Genomic DNA, 21,875 nt, shown 5'->3' on the forward strand with positions numbered 1-21,875 from the left:
ATATATATATATATATATATATGCATTTGGTGGGCAGAGACCTGGATATTATTGTGGTTTCTAATGTATGGTTCCTGTGAAAAAACCAGGATATTTAAATAAGCAATTCTGCCAAAGATATGTTAAGGTTATGCTTGCTTATATCCAGAGAGAAGAAATGTCATGGTGTATCTGCAGTGGTACAACTGGATACCTTCATCTGCCCTAAAGGTAAAAGGGACCCCTGACCATTAGGTCCAGTCGTGACCCACTCTGGGGTTGCAGTGCTCATCTCGCGTTATTGGCCGAGGGAGCTGGCATACAGCTTCCAGGTCATGTGACCAGCATGACAAAGTCGCTTCTGGAGAACCAGAGCAGTACACGAAAACGCCGTTTACCTTCCCGCTGTAGCGGTACCTGTTTATCTACTTGCACTTGACATGCTTTTGAACTGCTAGTGTCAGGAGTATGGGCAGGAGTCAGGCTCTGGGGCCTGTAGTGCTTTGCAGGACTGGGGCATGCCTCAACTTGTGCTGGAGAAGCAAGGCGTGGCCACACAGGTGAAGTCCTCAGCTTGTGCTGGAGAAGCAAGGAGTAATCACCCAGGTGAGGCCACTTGAGATCTCACTGCACCTGGTGGCAGGAGCTGGGAGGGATAAAAGCCCAGCATTTCCCTTCAGCTCTTTGCCACAGCAACGCTATCCCTGCCTGGTTGCATCTGGCCTCCTGTTCCTTGGACCCTTGCCTTGTTGCTGCCGTGCTTCTTGGACCCCTGCCTCGCCTTCGCCTTGCTCCTGCCCCGTGGACCTTCGCCTTGCTTCTTGTTCCTGGATCCTTCGCCTTGCTCCTTGCTCCTTGGACCTTGCCTTCGCCTTCGCCTTGCTCTTGCCCCGTGGATCTTCGCCTTGCTTCTTGTTCCTGGACCCTCGCTTTGCCTTCGCCTTGCTTCGTGCCCCGTGGACCTTCGCCTCTGCCTTCGACCCTGCTTCTTCACCACCATCTTGCCTCTGGTCCTGACGCCCGCCGACCGGACCGTGACAGCTAGGTTGGCAGGAGCTGGGACCGAGCAATGGGAGCTCACCCTGTCGGCGGGATTCGAACCGCATACCTTCTGATCGGCAAGCCCTAGGCTCTGTGCTTTAACCCACAGCGCCACCCGCGTCCCTCTGCCCTAGCTGCAACAAAACATGTCTCTCCCATATTGGTCTCTGTGGTGCTGTAACTCTCCAATTGTTTGACTTCACCCCCAATGGCACACTCTTCCATTGTCTCTCAAGACAGACAGGTGCCAGCAATATCCAGATAAAGGAATGTATTTCCAGGCTACTGGAGTATGCACTCTCCCAAAGGCAAATCCTTCCCAGGGCTAGCTCTAGGTATAGTTCCGGTGGCGTGGGGTGCCAGAGCGCCGGGCCGGTAGGCGGGGTGCTGCGTGGCAAAGCAGCGCGGAAGCCATTCTGCGTGCTGCGAGGGGGGGCGCCGGAGTGATCTCTGCGCCTCAGTGCCAGGGCGCCCGACCTGCTCGAGACTGCCCTGATCCTTCCCATTATTGCAGCAGCGTAGTGTGGGTTGCCAGAGCCAAGGGCGGGCAAGTGTTGCACCCTCCTGGTGAACTGGGCAGCTGGGGTGGGGATGCACACCAGGAGGGCATGCACAGAGGGTGAACAGAGCCCTCCTCCAACAGGCTGCTTGCCTGCTGGCCTCCATCCACCTGGCCACTAGACCAATGTGCCTGCCTGTGCACCTGGGGCCACAGCCCTGCTGCCCCCCCCCCAATGCTACGCCTCTGCTTACTGTCAAACAAAAGGGAAACTAGATCAAGGTGCCAATGTAACGGCAGATAGATTCTCCCCCTTACCTTCAAACCCATTTTGGTGAGTAGTGGCTATCTTGTAGAGAGTGACTCTACAACAGCCACTCTTCTCCAACCTCTGAAATCAAAAGAATGGCCGCTGTCTATAGGTACCTAAGCTGCAACAAATATCTGATTATTCATTCCAGTGTGGTCAACATAATCACTGTAAGACACTCCTTCATATTAGAAAAGCCATTTCTGATAAGTTAGTGCTGGTGAGGTGGGGTATCAGTTGTCCCTTTCTCCCTTCCCCACATCCCCCCACCTTTTCCTCCACTTAATCCCTTCTGCAATGACACTCTGCAGCAAGCAGATTGCCACCCAGGTTGAGCCTGTGATGCAAAGAACTGTGTTAACTGAGTAATTAAATCATTTCCGTAATTACTCTATAAGCTTATAAATAATTTAGACCTGCACATTCACAAAGGGAAGGGAATACAAAGAGGCATATGCAAAGAGAAGAGCTAGAAAGAAAGAAAGAAAGGTTAGCATTTATACAGCACTTCGCATTTTCAAAGCACTATGGAAACAGTAATTAAGTTAGTAAAAAGGAGAGAATGGCAGGCAGAACAGGGAGAGGCAGAGTGTGAGGAAGAGAGAAACGGTGTGCCACTTGTTTGTGTGAAGCAGACTTCAGATTTACAGCTACAGGAGCTGATCTATTCAGGTCCAGGGCACATTCAACTGATCTGTTTTTAAGATCTTTAATTTTCAGTTTAGATTAATTTATAATGCAACCCTATTCATGTCTACGCAAAAGTAAGTTCCATTAAGTTCAATTAGGATTATTCCCAGGAAAGTATACAGTATATAGGACTGCATCCTTATTCAGTCAACTTTATGAACATATTTTCCAAGCCTTTTGAATGATTTGATATATACCTAGGCACCTAGCGCCATTACCAGTATGTTTAGATACTTGACTGAATATATTTTCGTTTAAGGCAGCTTTCCCTGGGGTGTAACCCAGTTATTTATGGAATACCAATTGTATTGCCTGCATAGATGGTTTTACTATTTTTATAATTTGCAAATACATTTTTTTTTGAGTTTATAGAAATTGTTTTACTATTTTTAGGACTCGTGTTTTATTCTGCTTTTTGTCTTATGCACCACCTCAATGACTTTTAAAGTAGTCTATCAATTTGTTAGATAAATAACTAATAATAATAAATACATAATAGGCAAAGCTGTTTTCAGAAGTCCCTAGACTTCAACATGTGTAGAAACAGTCACAAGATGGAAATGACACAAGTGTGTTCAAACCAAGTTAATAGAAAAATATAAAGTAGTTTGAGAAAGTATAAGAAGAGAGTAGTGCGAATTCAAAAGGAAGAGGTTCAAGAAAAATCACTGGTTCAGTTTCCATGGCTGTCAGCCTATTCTGGAGCCTTAAAAGTAATAACTCATCCTGAGGTGCAAGCTATGACCTACAGAGCATTAGATGTGCATTCGTGACCAAGGCTTTTGTAATCATATTGCTGAATACATGGTAAACCATGAACTGTTACATATTTGTGCCAAGGTGCAAGGGATAGATTTGCAAGTCAGATTGCATAAGCTTGCCTCATATCTTGAAGTGCATAGGTCAAATCTTGCTGATGACAATATAAAGAAAGCTTACACATGATTGTCAGTATTTATTATATGGTGCCCTTTTACAAACTAGACATGTTCTTCCCGTCACATCTTTTCTTTCTTTCTCTCTCTCTCTCATTCTCTCTGTTGTTGCAGATAGAAATAAACTTACGTGCACACCTGAGGTATTCAACTGTGCATTGCTGAAGTTGATGCAGTGACATTCAAGCAAGGCATTTGTGGAACTAGAGAGATTCCTGAGACAATGATTTCTAGAACTGGGCACTACACTCTGGACATAATGACTCCCTTGAGTTTATATCTTCTTTATTCCTTGTCATCCCATCCTGCATTCATCTTGCTTCCCCTGCCCATCCAACTTTTTCTGGAGCTTCAGATGATAATTCACATATGAAACCTTGACAAAGATGGCTTGGAGCACATCAGAGCACAGAAAGGAAAAGAATCATGTCTCCCTTTCTTTTGTAAATTGCCTCACAGGTTTTACTTTTAATGAAACTTTCCCCCTTTGTTCATACCAGATTCTCTTTACAACTTGCCCTTTCCACATATATTTCCGCATCTATAGCTTGCTCACCTTGCAGTTTCCTATTATTTACCTCTCACCCACCCTGGTTGTGGCTCAGCTAGTCTCTGCAATGCAGTTTCTCATGCACTGTCCATTCCTATTTTGAAACAGCTTTACGTTCCAACAGAAGGTATTTTTCTCTGCAGGATTGCACTGTTCATGAGGAAACACATTCCACTAACCAGTCTAAATAACTGTTTTGTTTTTTTCAACTTTTGTTTCTCTTATTGGCAATATTTTGCAGAATACCTTGACCATTTTAATCCATTTTTTTATTTTTTTTAAAAAATTTTCCATCAGTGACTTTTCATTCAAACAACAGTGCACTGACCTAGCTTATCTGATCTCACCTCCTAGAAATACAGTAACCCTACAAACTATCAGTCTATTCAGCGGTCAATATCAGCTGCTTCCTAGGGGAAAATACAAGGAGCAGTTAGTGAAATCATCTGTCACTTGCTGTTCAGAATAACAGAAAATCCAGCAAAACATCCTTAATAGAAGAGAAAGGACTTTCTAATTAGATAAAATGTTAAGCTAAAGAATAGACTTCTTTGTAATGTTAAGGCTGAACTGCTTTTATGACCTATACTACCCAGAAGATAGTTCAGAAACTGTAACTGGGGCAGATGGTAGAAGTTCAATAATTTCCAGGGTGGTGGTTTTGTTTTGCAAGTTCTTAGTAGTTTGGGTCTACCATACCAAAAACTTGTGCCCTGCTTCCTATCCAGCATTTTAAAGTATGACTGACCTGGAGGGCTACACTGCATGGTAACAAACCATTTTCCTCTGTGCCTGGTTTGGATGTACAGTACATGTAGTGAAATAGTTATCCAAATAACACCCACACAAACACATATTACTGGCTGGATTGTGATAAGCAGCCTGTGGAAAGTCATCCTCCATGCCAATGGCTCACAGTAAACTATTCAGATGACAAGTTCAATCCCAGCAGATGAAAAATATCACAATACACTTGTTTAATGGTGAGAAATTTCCATTTAAATATTCTATTTCTTCCTCAATAGTCTTTTTGGCTAGTAGATATTACTATTATAGCCACAAGCCTATCATATTCCCAGTATCTTCCATTTTTAGGTGATGTATCAACAGACAGAGAGGTCATGTATCCACAGCAGTGACCAGAGGAGGAATGACTGCTGGGAAGAGGAGAGAGAGAAGAAATACCATTGTGCACCTGTAGCTGCGAAACCAGACACCTTCATCTGCCCCACTTGCATAAAAACATGTCTCTCCCGTATTGGTTTCTATAGCCGCAATAATAATAACAACAACAATAACAATAACAATAACAATTTATTATTTATACCCCGCCCATCTGGCTGGGTCTCCCCAGCCACTCTGGGCGGCTTCCAACCGAATATTAAAAACAGTACAGCATCAAACATTAAAAACTTCCCTAAACAGGGCTGCCTTCAGTTGTCTTCTAAAAGTAAAATAATTGCTTATTGCCTTGACATCTGCTGGGAGGGCGTTGCACAGGGCGGGTGCCACTACCGAGAAGGCCCTCTGTCTGGTTCCCTGTAACCTCACATCTCGCAATGAGGGAACCGCCAGAAAGCCCTTTCCAACAGTTTGAGTTTACCCTAAATGGCACACTCTTCCATTGTTTCTAGAGACAAACAGATGCCAACAACAGTAGTCAATTCTCTTAGATTCTATAATCCTTTCCCTCCAAACTAATAATGGGAGGGAGGCAAAGAAAGTAAGTGACTCTTTGAAAAACAATTGTGAGTTGCACATAAGGCATTGCATTTTATTGGGTCAGAACAACAGTATATCTAGCACTGATTTAAGTGCCAGTAGCTCTGAGATGTCAGATAGAGGCCTTTCACGACAGCTACTTTTCAGATAGGAATGGCAGAAATTGAACCTGGAACCTTCTGCATGCAAAGCTCTTCCACTTACGGTAGCTATGGCCTTGCAGTTACCAATGAATGATTTGAGGATCTAGGAAAGCAGGATAAGTCAATTTCACACTCTAGAGTTTCAATTTCAATTTGATGCTGATTTGGGGCAAAGAAAATATTGAATTAATTTAGATTGTTAGATTATAATAAAGGTTTACCTATTCCACAATCAAGAATCTAATCTACTTGACCAGCTGTGGATAGTGCAAATTGATTTAATAAATGTGTGTGTGAAACACACATATTTAAAAGAAAATGTCATATAATGCTTATTAGCAATAGTGGCAGCGCAGCTCTTAAAGCATTGGTCTATCTGGCTAAATAAGCAATTGTGAGGTTAGATGTTCTCCCACATGCTCTTAGTGAGCAAATCTAGGCTCAAAAGACATTTTTAATAGAAGTGGTATGGATTTAAACAACCTGAACCAATCAAGATTCATGGTTAGCTAAAGTTGCTGAGAGAGAGAGAGAGAGGTGTTTATATATAATGCATATATTTCATTGTTCAGACACACAAGCACCAACAATTGCATTTCATTCATTTCCAAGTCAATTTAAAAGGCTAAGGAAGAAGTCCTATGTTTGAGGTGAGCAACAGGCAGCCTATGAGCTGCAGCTGGCCCGTGGGTCCTTAGCACTGATCAGTGGCAATCAAACTGGTCAGACTGAATGCCACTGAAGAGGAAACTTGAGAAGAGGCTCATTATTGCATTGCTTTCTTTTTATATTCCTGGCAGTTGATAAGAAGAGTGAAATCCTGACTCTGCCCATCTGCAAGTCCCTGATCTCATGCTGCTGGAGATAGGTGGGCATTAAAAAGCGGCTCATGGAATTGCAAACACATCATTTTTTGAATGAATATGTGCCTTTAGGGAAGGGCTGTAGTTCAGTGCTACAGCATCTGCTGTGCATGCATGAAATCCCAAGTTCAATCCCTGGAATTTCCAGGCACATCTGAGAGAGGCTCCTGTCTGAAACTCTGGAGAATCTCTGCAGTCAGTGAAGATACTACAAGATGCTACAGAGCTGGACGGACCCATTGTCTGACTCAGTATAAAGCAGATTCCTATCTTGGGTAGCCTATCATTTAATCCAGGGCTATTTCCCCACCAGCTGGCCTCCAACACTGCCACCTCCTCCCTTCTTCATCCTTCCTCCTGTTGAGGAATGAACCATCCAGCAGCCAGTTGTCTGAGACAGAAAAAAGTTGTGCCGTATTCCATGTCAGGCACTCAGCCATAAAGGACTTTTCTTCCCAGCAGCAGAAGCAAGATGAGGCAGCTCCAGTGGCAACAAATGGGCAACCAGTGAAGTGTTTTTCTACCTTCAAAGCCTTCCATGGTCTTGCCTTCCCCCATCTCTCTCTCTCTCTCTCCCTTTAGTTCTTGGTATTATCCCGCTGATATTTATTCTTCCAGTTCCACAGCTGAAGGTATCCTGCTCCCTCCAAAGACTCTGCCCTTAGTCCCTTGCTGTCCTATACGCTTGACACTGACTCTTAGAACATGTCACCTGCCTGTTCTTTTAAAATTCCTTTCAAAACCCACCTTTTCCATGACATTTTTGCTACAACCCCCTATTTGCTATAGCAAATATGGATGGGGAAGCTATGGCTCTCCAGATGTTGCTTGATTAGAACTCCCATCATCCTTGGCTCTTAGTTGTATTGACTGAAAATGATAGGAGTTGAATTCCAACAATGTGGGGGGGGGGTTCCTCACTCCTGCTCTATAGTCTTATCCCTCCCTGCCACCCAGCAGCTCCTCTGTGGGCTTCAATCATGACTGGGAGAACTATAGTCTTGCACATGGATATATTGTTGTTTAGTCGTGTCCAACTCTTCGTGACCCCATGGACCAGAGCATGCCAGGCACTCTTGTCGTCCACTGCCTCTCGCAGTTTGGTCAAACTCATGTTAGTAGCTTCCACTGTCCAACCATCTTGTCCTCTGTCGTCCCCTTCTCCTTGTGCCCTCAATCTTTCACAACATCGGGGACTTTTCCAGGCAGTCTTCTCTTCTCATGAAGAGGGCAAAGTATTGGAGCCTCAGCTAGACAGCATCTCCAGTACTAGACAGCATCTTAAAAAGCAGAAACATCACCTTGCCGACAAAGGTCTGTATAGTTAAACCTATGGTTTTTCCAGCAGTGATGTATGGAAGTGACAGCTGGACCATAAAGAAGGCTGATCGCCGAAGAATGGATGCTTTTGAATTATGGTGCTAGAGGAGACTCTTGAGAGTCCCATGGACTGCAAGAAAATCAAACCTATCCATTCTGAAGGAAATCAGCCCTGAGTGCTCACCGGAAGGTCAGATCCTGAAGCTGAGGCACATGGATATAGGATGAAATAAAAATGAGGGAGGGGGACCAGCTACATTAGTGTCAGTGCCCCAAAGCCCCCATCAAATGGATGCTTTGATGCTTTAAGTCAGTGATGGCGAACCTATGACACGCGTGTCAGCACTGACACATGTAGCCATTTTGGGTGACACGTGGCTGCATGCCGCGAGAAGGACTCATCTCTGGGGGCCTTGTGGACCTCCGGTGAGGCAAAATGGCAATCGGCACATTGTCGCGGAGCTCTTGAAAACGGCCAGCATGCCTGCACTCCCTGACCGGCTTCTGAGCCACCAGGATCGCCACCGCTGTCGTGCGAACACTGGGGGAGCCCAGAGCAGTGGCCAGGGAGCTGCCGACCCCCCCTCAATGCCCCCACTGGGCCGAAGCTAAGGGGTCCCGAGGCCTGAGACCACCTACTTTGAGGCACGGCGGCACCACGGAGAGGGAGGAGAAGGAAGGCCCCGACCTCGCCGCTGCAACAGCTGCCGGTACCGCCAACGCCAAGGCCGCTGCTGTCACTCCAGAGGGGGAGGGGGAGTGCCGGGGGCGCCCAGTGTGTCAAGTCGGGAGGTACCAGACCCCCTCCCCAGTGACCCCAGTGGGCAAAGGAGGAGAGCATCTGGCAAGCGGCAAGGCAAAGCCCCAGGGCCTGGAGGCCTAGAGCGGCCAACCCCCGCTCTGGAGGAGGGAATCTCCAGCGTGAGTACTGGCTCCCTGTTGTCCCGCCGCCGTGCAAGCATAGCCGAGTGAGGGGAGAGGGGAGCTGAAGAGGGCCATGAGGAGGCTGGCCCAACCCAAGCCCACCTCCCCAGCGGCAGACCCGTTGGAGGAAGGCCTGAGCCCAGAGTCCTCTGGGTTTTGCCTTATTTTTTCACTTTTAAAATATTTTTTATTTTTTTTAAAAAAACTTTAATAAATTTTTTCCTCCCCCTTTTCCCTTTTTTTAAAAGCGGAAACACATTTTTTTTGCTTTTTTTAAAAAAGTGACACACCACCCGAGTTATGCTCGGTTTTTTTGGCAAATTTTGACACACCAAGCTCAAAAGGTTGCCCATCACTGCTTTAAGTGGAGACAATGCTGATAAAGCCTGGATGTCTGCTTAGTGAAGCCTTAACAATCACTTTTAAGCGTCCAGTGGGTGATAAGAAGCAAGGGAAAACATTCTGACATTCCCCACTTAAACTTCTTATATATTTATGAAAGAGGTGATAGTATCCTTCGCTGACTCTCAGTTCTTTTATGTATCTGAATAAACTCAGCCAGATACTTAATAGCCTGAAAACATGAGATGATTCTGCAACAAGGCAGAGTGCATCCATCTTTCTCTCTAATTCTGTGACAGTGATGGAAGGAGTAGACTATGGTCCACAGCAGCAGTCAGGGGTAGTGCAATGTTAATAAATTGCTGCCACCACAAATAAGCAACCAAGCCAAGTGCATGCATGCATTGGGAGGGGAGGTTGGGTTCCAGGCCTTTACTGGCAGGTGTCGCTTGGTAACGTTTGATGCAGGGATAGTGAAGTCAGCACCATGTAGCCATAAAACTGCTAACTGACCACAAGTATCTGCTCTTGGCCAGTCAACAATCACATGCCTGCATTATGATTATGATTATTTATTAAATTTATATACCACTCACTCTTCATTCAAAGTTCACAGGGTGGTTTGCAATATAAAAACACAGAAATGCATACTACAATTACAAACAAATCAATACCCCTCCACACACATAATTTAAAAGGCCATAGATTGTTTTATCAGCCCAAGGCCAGAGAGAAGAAGAATGTTTTCTCCCAGGGCCTAAAGATATGTAATGAAGGCACCAGGAAACAGCTTTCATCTCTATCCCTAGTCCACCAGAGATAATTGACCAGCACACTCAGAGCGGTTGCTCTTATTATTGTACTATCCATGTGCATGGTGCTTTACAGAGCGCAATAGGATAGGTTCCCTGCCCTGAGGAGCTTACAAACTGTAATTTCACATGGGGAAAAGAATAGAGGAAGAGGAAGTGTGGAAAGGAAAAAGTGAAGGCAGGGGTAAACATATGTGATTATTCCATTCACACCTATTTAGGCTTGGTTATAGACTCAAGGCTTACCCCACACTTACCTCTGCTCTTTCCAGGCACGGTCTGTGCTTTAAAGCTCCGTGCCTGAGTACCCTTTTTTTGGCTCCCAAGCTTTCCCTATGAACACCTGCTATTTAAAGTTTGTTTGGAGCAAACTTTAATCCACAGAAAACCCAAATTGACATTTGCTCTGCTTTGGTGCTAAAGAGTGGGGTTTTGCAGGTTTTTGCTCCGGGGCAAAAAAAAAAAACACAACAGCAACAATGCTTGGATATGAAGCTTTTAAGCATGTACCCGTGCCTGGAAAGAGTGGGCAAAAGGTAAGTGTGGAATCTCTGTCCCTTGCTGCAGACCCAGTATGTGCAGATCCAGTTGTAGATTGACTGCAGGGCTTGGCAGGCAGGAAGGTGTGCAATACAACAGAATGCATTCAGAGTCCATGGCAATGCACTGTGGGAGCCGGAGACAAGACTTGTTTCTCCCCCTGCCTGGCTGCCCCATTCGCAATGTCCTTAAGAGGCCAGGTCTGAGCATCAGACCATCACATTAACTGAAGCTGCAGTTCTGTAGGGTTTCATGTTAGCTTTCCATATTGTAGCAAATGTGTGTTTTAAGAGGTTTTTGTTCACTTTAGCCATATTAGTTAATGTTGTCTTGGTTGTTATACTCTGAACACTTTGCTGGGGAACTGTAGGAGAGCTGCACTTCCACAAACTTTGATCTACCCATCCTATCTTTGACTGGCTAAGAGCCATTTGCAAGCTCAAATATTTTCTTTCTCACATGTGAACATCAGCATGGGCTTCAGTGATATTACCGAGAGCCACATTAAGAGGCCTGACCAATTCATACCATATCACACACACACACACACACATTAAACACAGATGCCACTCCCAAAGGACTGCAGTGCGTGAGGACACCTGACTACCCCTATCCAATCTCCCCAACAGTTGTGTGTGTGTGGTCACACGCACACATAAACACTATCTATACATGCCCTTATCTTCACTGAATCGAAGTGGGTTCACCAGCAGCAGAGGAAACATTTAATACATTGAAGATAAAAATCACCATTTTACAATTTCATCCTAAATAATGCAAAACATTATTTTTATTCTGTAAGTGTGGCCCAGAGAAAAAAGTCTGAGAACCACTGGGATAAGCAGAAAACTGCTCAGAGTCATGCCTTCTAGGCATAGGACAAGCAGAAGTGTAGGCAAGCCCTATGTTGCTTCGGTACCTAACTTTGTGTTTCAAAGTGTTTGCTTGCTTCATGCTCTGCTTCCTGCTTCTGTTTCTTAGGTTTTTCATCTGGAAAAGGTAAGAGCACATCATGCCAAGTGACAATACAAAATGCATACATTTGCAAAATGCATGAAAAAGTATTTGTGGGCTATAGGAAACTATACATTGTGCCATTATAAGACCTTCCACGTTAACAGCTTCTAAAACAGTGGCCATATGAGTCTGTTGCAACAAAAACATGACTCTTGTAGCACTTTAAAGACCAACACATTTAACATGTTATAAACTTTAGTGGATTAAAGGAAGATTATGCCATAATAAATTTGTTACTCTTTACCATGCTGCAAGACTGTGTTGATGATGAAACTAATATTTATAAATCATTTGGCAGAGTATACACTAGATTAGCATGAAGTTGGCATTTTCATTACTACACTATGTATGCTTGGCTTACTTAATTTTAAAGAAGACATGTTTTCCTCTGACAAATGTTAGTGGCAGATATGCTATTTCACCTTCATCTTCTTTTGGAAGCCTGTCCTCTACTAGTATTTTTCATCAAAATTACGAGGCAACACAAAGTATTAAGAGTGATAATTTACATTCACAAGGACAGGTATGTAGAAGAGTAAGTCTCACTTGATCAAATTCTCCAGCTAGATTTGCAACTGGACATTCTACCATTGATTATTTATTTAATAGCCTATCAAATTCTATCAAATTCAGCAGACCCAAGTCCCCTGTAAAGAAAGTCATGACAACTGGCATCTAGCCTGAACATTACTCCTTTGCTGTTCGTACCCTCTATTCAACATAGTTTCAGGGCAAAGTGAATAAAAAAGAAATTTCCTCTGGGCTCCTTTAATCAGGGAATAAATCCAACATTATTTCCCTGGAGTATGTACTATGATACATCTATGGCAGGCTACTCTTGGACAATATGCATGCCTCATTTGAGAAAGCCCTAAAGCTGTCTTGCAGTGCTGTGGCAATGTAAAGGCTCCAAAATATGCAACTGTCAAGAATGCTGGAACCTGTGAAGCCTAACGTTCTAAATTTTCCATATAGTTGGCTGAAAGCAGGCTCCATATCATATTGTTCTGCCAGTCACATACATAACCAGCAACCCTTTGACTCTGCACCAGTATACGAGGAAAATCATACCCATCTTCATCCTAATTCTCATCTTCTAGAGGCAATTGCTGGCATTTATTTCCTGTTCCTCCAGCATCCCCTGCCTGCATGCCTCCCATTGGTCAATTGCTCTTCTAGCTATCAATTTCTATCACCTCAATTAAGCAGCATAAAATATAACATCATGCTCCTTTACTTTGTCACTCATTTTTCCAGCATCTCCACAAATTACCAAATGTGTGTGGAAGTAACCCTCAACAAAAGTCTTTGCTACGTGAGTTTGCCTAGTATAAGACTAAATATGTAGACAAATATTCTGGTTGAGTTGGTGTTTTTTATTTTCCTTTTGATGGTTCATACTCAGTGTTTCCCCCATTTCCCCCTTTTTATACTTCCCTTGAATAAATTTCTTAATTGGATTCCTAGCCTGTACCACTTTCTGCTCCCACTCAAGGACTGCTAGTCTGCCTCCACTGCTTATTATTTACCTAATTTTAGTTATAGCCTGCTCTTCAGCAAAGAGTCTCAGGGCAGGTTACAAAAATGCCATAATTAAAATAAGTCCAATGTAGAATTGAAATAAATAAAACAGCAACGATGTCCAATTTCTGAATAACAAAACAGAAACACATAACAGGGGTAAACAGCAGTGCTGAAAGAAGGAAGTCATCCATTCAACCAGAGGCCTGGGAAAACAGCTGTGTCTTGATCAATCACTGAAAAGTTTATTGTGCTACGGTAGTACAAGACCCAACTTAGAGGGAAACTCATTCCACAACCTATGGCCCACCAAGGAGAAGACCCTATCATGTGCTGCAGACTCCTTGAACCACAGCAGGTGGTGGCATGACCAACTGGGCCTCCCCTGGTGATGTTAATATCAAGGCAAGTAGATTTGGGAGGAGGCAAGCCTTCAGATATTTGGGGACCAAGTCATTTAGGACTTTATATGTCAACATTAACACCTTCAATTGGGATGCATAGTGAATTGGCAAACAGTGCTGATATTTTGAGACCAGTATGCTCTGGTGGTGGAATTCAACTAAGCTTTACTTGGAGTAGAAATTAATAAACATGACTAAACTATGTTCATTAATATCAATAGGCCTTCTCTAAGTAAAACTTAATTGAATACCACCCTGTTTCCTGCTGGGCCATGTGTCTACATTACAGATCCAGGTTCATGGAAAGCCACGAGGGGTGATATGCTGAAGATGCCCAGCAGGATTTTCAATTCAGCTGGAAGTCCCCCAACTCCTGATCAGATCCTCCCATAAGTCAGTGGAAGTCTCATAGTCTTTCACCTAGCAGTCAATCCAACAGGTGGTAGAAAGAAGAAGCTGCAATCACAAACTGATTTTTTTTAAAAAAAAAACAACAACAACCTGTGTGTGTGTATTTCCTCACCTCAACCAAATTCTTGGTGAAGCATATTTGGGCCACAGAAACTGTTGGTGCATGTTTCTAGGTGTGCAGAAGGGGAAAACCCATGCCCACTGCCCAACCAGTTCATTGCATGTCCTGGTGGGAAGGGAAGGAAGTTGTGCCCCACTAGGTCTCTCTGCAGCATGGTGAGAACATAGCTCTATGAGTGCTTAACCCAGAAATGACATTGACACCAGCTTATACAATGGACATGACTGTAAGACAATGGCTCCCTGGGCTCAAGTCCTTATAGCTGCCAGTGCCATTTTATCTTTCAGCCAGGCAGTCCAGAGGAACATAGCTCCTCCATCTCTCAGCTATCCTCAGCGTCCCACCGTGATATAATATCCAGTAATGCAAAGCAGTATGTGCCAGCTTATATGCTTAGCAAAATCAGATGGCAAATCTTTTCCAGGATTGTATCACTCTAGGATGCAGATGGCAGGAAACACCGCTTTGACCACTTCCCATCTTTAAAACTTATTGCACATACAAAACTAGTATGTTGGAGAGATTGATTCAACCTAGCCTTCTCCCTGACATAGTGTATGGGGGGGGGTCTCTTATTTTCAGGGGATTTCATCCATAGGATAGCATTCAAACATGCAGCCTCCCCCACCTACAGCCTGAAGTGGGGCAATCCAGAAAAGCTCTGCTACTTTTTTCTACTGGATGTATAAAAGGGTCCTATGGCATTGCACTAGAGACGCAAGACTTCAGAAGTTTTTTTATTGCACATTTATGATTATTTGTGCTCATAATGCCATACATTATGTAGACAATCCCGCTTTTAATACTGTTTGTTCCTGCAAAGGTTTTGGAGTGGTCATACTGCTTCATTTCCAATCAACACATTCCCTGTAGCTTCATGCTAAAAATCCAGTAACTTTTCATATCACAAATGTTCTGGTTATTTATTTTTGTCCAGTAGAAAATAATAATGTGGTAGTAATGGAGATGCATTGAGAAGAAAGCAGAATAAATCGACCACTAACGCACTATTGTTAAGAGCATGTTGCAGAATACACCCAAAATAAAACACCAATCTGGAGGGACACATAGAATAAACATGTTGGTTTTCACTTGAGACTCTTCGGCTGGAAGGGAAAGAGGAAACAAGGCAACATATGTCTTAGATATATATTATGCTATTGGGATCAAAAACATAGTTAGCTGTATACAAACTGCTGGTAGATTGAATATCCTTTACCATTGTCCACATTCTAGAAAGACCTCTTCATGGTAGACTAGGTATACAGAAGAGCAACAGATGAATACCAGAACTGAGAACTTACCTTATGAGATTGACTTTTTAATCTTAGATACAGTGGTAGTACTCTACAAACGAATTGGGGGAGAGGGCTAACACCATAAAGTGGGGAGCTTCACATATTAAAGCAGATTGGGGACAAGAATGAATGACTACAAAATGGCCACACTTTCTAGAGTGGACTTGCTCTGTGTTTATGACACATCACAATTCCAGTTATATAGACTGATATCTGTAACGTGTGGATTGTCAATCCTCTGGGCATAGAATGAGCAAGTTCATCTGTGGACCCAGTTCTATGAGTCTCTGAAAGCACATGTTTATCATCATAATCTACAAAGTACAAAAAAACTACTCATGTCTCCTGATAAATGCAGAGCTTTTTTTCTTTAAAAAATGTTTAGGGGTACTCTCATTTTCCTACTCATATTGAAATACTGCCCCTCAACGAGGCCAAACTAAGATTCACAAAATGTTTAGGGGTATGTGTACCCCTGCGTCCCCCCCAGAAAAAAAGCACTGGATATATGTATATGTGTAGATGCTCTGGGTTATCACTGAACTTCCTCAAAACTGCCCCTGGGGACAGGGGAATATTAAGTTAAACCAATTCCATTTTCTGGTTTTGTTTTTTACACGTGTTTAAAACTAATGAATGTTTTGCAGGAAAGCTGTTTTTATCAATGGTTTGTCCATGACAGTTTTGTGAAACCAAAATACATATTCCTGTAGTCTTTGGTGGGAAAATCAGATTATCTGAGGCACTTCCAGTTTTATCATCCTGGTTTCTTAATGCTCTTCTTAAAGAAAAAGCAATTAAAATAAGCAAGGCTTCTTATGGGTGTGGGAGGATGTCATAGGTCTACAGGATGTATGTGCTCACGCTTTCTTGGTTTGGTAGTGTAGTTGTCCCTGGGTAGGGAATGCTGGCATGCAAACATCCCTATGTGCACCTCCCCATCCTCTCCTGATCTTCTGCAGGAGAAGATGCTAAGTGAAATGTACTCGGAGTCGAGAGTGAATTTCATGCTCTTTATTCAGCTCATAGTCATCAAGGAGAAGAGGAGAAGAAGAATGGCTCTTTTCCCAAAACCATCTGCTTATATACATTATTTACACAATGGGCCTTGCGTGATTGGCTACTTCAGGGCTACACCTGTGGGCCAATTATATTGTGGATTGACTTCTGCCTGCAGCCTGATTGGCTGCTCCTACAGGCCAATCAGGTAGCAGATTCGCTTCTGCCAGCCGCCTGATTGGCTGCTCCAGCAGGCCAATCAGGTTGCGGATTCACTTCCACCTGGAGTTGGATTGGGTAGCTCCCGCTGATTCTGAATCCTATTGTTCTAGGATTCAGCTCAGTACATAACACCCCTCCCCTCTAAGTTCCAGTCCTGCCCGGGAAGTTGCATTCGTAGTCCCCAAGGTCTGCTGGCCGCCTCCGTGTGCGTTGTGGCCTGGGGTGTTCCTTGGTCAGGGGTTCTGGTTCTGGCTCGTGTTCCGAGGCTGCTGGCTGTGCCGGGGCTGTCTGGTCTGGCGCCACTGAACCACTAGGTTGTGGCTCTGGTTCCGGTGTCCTTCCAGCCTCGGGGCGCCCCTCTGTGCCTACTGCTTCTGCTTCCCCTGCCCACCCCTCTGTCCCGCTCTCCTCCCGGGTTCCTCCTGGGAATCGTCGCCGTAGCTGGTCGCAGTGGCGGCGCCAACATTGCCCCCCTTCCGTTAGTACCTCGTACGACACGGGACCGGTCACCTTGGTGACTGTGGCGGGTACCCATGCTGGGCCTGCCCCAAAATTCTTTGCGTACACTGCGTCCTGGGCCACAAATGTCCGGGGGTTCCTGCCTTTCCCCACCACTACCTCATCCTGAGCTCTGTCGGGGTGAAGTCGGTCCAGTCTAGTTGCAAGGCGCCGGCCCATTAGTAGTTCAGCTGGGCTCCGGCCCGTCGTTGTGCTTGGGGTGCTGTGCTGTGCTAGAAGAAATGCGGCAAGGCGGTATTCCCAGTCCCCTTGTGTCATGCGGCGGAGGCTGTCCTTGGTGGTCCGCACCATGCGCTCCGCTTGGCCATTGGTGGCAGGGTGGAATGGTGCTGAGCGGATGTGGCGGATGGCGTTCTGCGCTGTGAAGGTCTGGAACTCCTCTGACGTGAATGCGGTTCCATTGTCCGAGACGAGGGTGTCAGGGAGCCCGTGGGTTGCAAAAAGCTTACGTAGTACCCGGATGGCTGCCGCCGTAGAAGTGGACGGTACCAGTGCGACCTCCAGCCATTTGGTGTAGGAATCCACCACTATGAAGAATGTTTTTCCCTGGAAGGGGCCAGCGAAGTCCACGTGCAAGCGTGACCATGGATGTCGGGCGGACTCCCAGGGCTGGACTGGGGCCCTTGGGGGATCCGGGCGGGATTCTTGGCAGGTCTTGCAGTGTTGGACCCAGGCCTCTATCTCTCTGTCAATCCCCGGCCACCACACATAACTCCTGGCAAGGGCCTTCATCCTCACTACCCCTGGGTGTGTCTCGTGAAGGGCTGTAAGGACCCTTTTGCGGAGGGGCTGGGGAACAACAACCCTGCTTCCCCATAACAGGCACCCCTTGTGGGCCGACAGTTCATGTTTGCGGTTTGTGTAGCCGGCGAATTCTGGCCCGGGGCTGCTGCTGGGCCATCCTCGCCACACCCAGTCCAGGACCCGGGAGATGACCCTATCTTTTGTGGAATGGTGCGCAACTTCTTGTGCCTGAATGGGTCGGTCGGGAAGCAGCTCCAGGGTCATAACCTCTTGCGCAGGCGCTGGGTCGGGGCCTGTTTCTGGTAGTGGTAGCCTGCTGAGGGCGTCTGCGTGGCCCATCGCCTTCCCAGGGCGGTGGATTAGTGCATACTGGTAGCCGGCAAGGAAAATTGACCACCTGAGGACACGTGGAGACAACACTTGGGGGGTCTGCTTCTCGGGGGCAAACAGGCCCAGCAACGGCTTGTGGTCAGTCACTATGGTAAAGGGCCGCCCGTACAAGAAATCATGGAATTTTTTTACGCCCTTCACGATTGCCAGACCCTCCTTGTCAATCTGTGAGTAGTTTCGTTCGGCTGCAGCAAGAGTCTGGGAGAAGTATGCCACCGGCACCTCTCTTCCATCCGGGAGTTGGTGTCCCAGGACAGCGCCGATGCCATAGGGAGAGGCGTCGCATGCCAGCACCACTGGCAGCCTCTCGTCGAAGTGTGCCAAGACCGAGTTCGAGACGAGCAAGTCCTTGACTGCCTGGAATGCGGCCCTTTGTCTCTGGCCCCACACCCAAGGGGCCCTTTTATCTAGGAGTCTGTGTAGGGGCTCCGCTACCGCTGCCTTATGGGGAAGGAAGGCATGGTAAAAGTTCAATAGTCCCAAGAATGACTGAAGTTCGGGCTTGCTCTTGGGCGCTGGGGCCTCACAAATGGCCCGTACCTTGTCACCGGTTGGATGGACCCCTTCTGCATCCACCTTAAATCCCAGAAAGTCCACCTGCGGCACTCCCAGTAAACACTTTTCCCGCTTCACCTTGAGGCCCGCCGTCTGGAAACGGTGCAGGACGGAGCGGAGGCGGTCCTCAAATTCCTCTGGTGTGGGCCCGGCGATCAGTACATCATCGAAGAAAGGGGTGACGCCAGGAATCCCTTTAAGGAGAGAGTCCATTAAATTCTGGAATATGCCTGGTGCCACGCTAACGCCAAATTGCAGCCGCTTTACTCTGAATGCCCCTCTGTGCGTCACAATCGTCTGAGCCTCTGCTGTGGCTTCGTCCACAGGCAACTGTTGATACGCTTGGGCCAAGTCCAGTTTGCCAAAGATTTTTGACCCAGCCAGGGTGGCGAGGACATGGCTGACCACTGGCACTGGGTATGCATGGGCCGTGAGAGCCTTGTTTATGGTGCATTTGTAGTCTGCACAGATGCGGACCGAACCGTTAGGCTTGACGGGTGTGACAATTGGAGTTTCCCAGGGGGCGTTGGGCACCGGCTCCAGCACTCCTTGCTCCACGAGCCGGTCCAATTCCTCGTCTATGCGGGGTTTCAGGGCGAACGGGACCCGGCGGGCCTTGTGCCTGATGGGTCGTACAGCGGGGTCTAGCTGTAGGGCAATGGGGGGTCCTGTATATCGTCCCAATGCCCCATCGAAAACCCCTGGAAACTCTTTGCATATGGCGTCCACGTCCACTTGTAAGCTAGTGCGGTTCACCCCGGTAACGGCTAGCCCCAGAGGTCCAAACCATGCCAGTCCCAGTAAGCTAACGTAGGGGCCCTTAACTACCAGCAAGTCCAATTGTTGCTTTCGCCCTCGATATTGCACCCTGAAGGTCCCCACCCCCATTGTAGGGACCTTACGTTTCTGGAAGTCCCGGAGGGTGAATGGGGCCGGCCTTAGTTTGGGACCCCCATTAGGGCACAGTTCCCTTAATGTTCGGGCCGAGATTATGGATAGAGTTGAACCCGTGTCCAGTTCCATGCGGCATGGGGCTCCCTCTATCTGTACCTCTATATAAATTTTCTCTGTGCTGGGATGGGGCAACTGGAATACCTGGTAGTCCGTGATCTCCGTCGAGTTGCCTTGGTGCATGGTGCCGTGTGACCTGGGGCTCCTGGGTCGGTCATCTGATGCTTGTCGACGGGTGAGTCGAGCCCGACACACCCGGGCGATGTGTCCCAATTTTCTGCACTGCCTGCACTCTGCGTTGCGGAAACGACAGGTCCTCCTCTCGTGGTTCTCCCCGCAGCTTGCACAGTTCCCTCCTTCTCGTCGAGGCTGCTGTGGTGTGTGTGCTGCTTGAGTGCGCCGCTGTACTCGGTGTACTTCCTCCCTGTCAGATTCGGATTCGTCGGTGAGGTCTTCGTGGTAGACCCTCGGTTGGGATGGCGGGGCCGGTCGTGCCTCTTGCGTTGACCTCTCGGCGGCTTCGGTTGCCAGGGCTTCCTCCAGAGCAATCTGGAACGTGAGGTCTTTTTTGGCGTAGAGGCGTCGTTGCAACATCTCGTCCCTCAGGCCACCGACGAGGCGGTCACGAAGCATGTTCTCCAACTCTGAGAAGTTGCATAGCCGGGCGGCTTGGCGGAGGGAGGTCACAAACCCAGTTATGGTTTCCCCCGGGGCTTGCCGCTTTGCGTAGAAGGCATTTCGGCAAGCTACCACCGAGGGCTGTGGTGAGAAGTGCTCCTTCAGCCGTTCCATTATTGTTTTGTAAGAGACGGTAGCGACATCTCTAGGTGCAAGGAGAGCCCGGGCGATTTCAAACGTCTCCTCTCCACAGACGCTGAAGAATGTCGCCCTCTTCATGGCATCGTTGGTGACTTCTTTCGCTTGCAGGAGGAAGTTGAAACGGGCGGCGTACCCTTCCCAGTCTCCTGATGCTGGTTTGAATGGCGAGAAGCTGCTGTCGGTTGCCATTCTGGGTTCCTTGGGTCCTGGAGCTGAAGCCTGGATGCACAGTGCGATGCAGCGGTGCAGCAGGTGGCGGTGCTGCGGTGCAGTGCGTGGTGGCGGTCAGCTCAGCAGGATCCCACCTTCGTCGCCAGTGAAATGTACTCGGAGTCGAGAGTGAATTTCATGCTCTTTATTCAGCTCATAGTCATCAAGGAGAAGAGGAGAAGAAGAATGGCTCTTTTCCCAAAACCATCTGCTTATATACATTATTTACACAATGGGCCTTGCGTGATTGGCTACTTCAGGGCTACACCTGTGGGCCAATTATATTGTGGATTGACTTCTGCCTGCAGCCTGATTGGCTGCTCCTACAGGCCAATCAGGTAGCAGATTCGCTTCTGCCAGCCGCCTGATTGGCTGCTCCAGCAGGCCAATCAGGTTGCGGATTCACTTCCACCTGGAGTTGGATTGGGTAGCTCCCGCTGATTCTGAATCCTATTGTTCTAGGATTCAGCTCAGTACATAACACTAAGTAATGAACATAGTTAGAATGTTCTCTTCTATTGGGCACCCTGGTTGCTCAGGGTCTTTTTTAAAAATCTGGGAGAAGATTCTAGCCATGTTCAACTGAAGGCATTTAGAGCCCTCCTTCAGATCTTTGCACATCAGGCGAGGAGGTGGCAGGGTAGCACATGGAGAGATGTTGGTGGCAGACCCAGGGCACACACACACTCTCCCCAGTTGACACCCCCGTGCATTATTTTTAACAACATTCCTTTAATTGTTTTTAGCCTGGTATTATGAGCCATAACACTGGCAAATGAGTGGTTAAAATGGGGCATAATGATTGCCACACCAACAGAATGTCCTCGGCCTTGAATTGTAACTGTGCAAGGTCACAGAAGGTGAGGGACAGCACAGTGAACTTCTGAAGGTTTTTCTGCCACTCCCACAAAGCCAAATACATAGACCAAATTCTGCAGAGCTGGTATTTGGTAATAACTGACAGAAAGCAAAGCAGGACAGATCTGCCTCACTTGCCAAGGACAAGATGCTGCTTGTTCCAAGA

General features: G+C 46.6%; 1 protein-coding gene across 1 annotated transcript in view; it reads right to left on the reverse strand.

Annotated features, from left to right (window-relative positions):
* The window catches only part of GRIN2B (glutamate ionotropic receptor NMDA type subunit 2B), a 207,938-nt gene that overhangs the window by 185,479 nt on the left and 584 nt on the right, over nucleotides 1-21,875 (reverse strand). The gene's annotated exons all lie outside the window — the stretch shown is intronic.

Source organism: Zootoca vivipara, chromosome 9 (assembly GCF_965207765.1).
Source record: "Zootoca vivipara chromosome 9, rZooViv2.hap1.1, whole genome shotgun sequence".
NCBI lineage: Eukaryota > Metazoa > Chordata > Lepidosauria > Squamata > Lacertidae > Zootoca > Zootoca vivipara.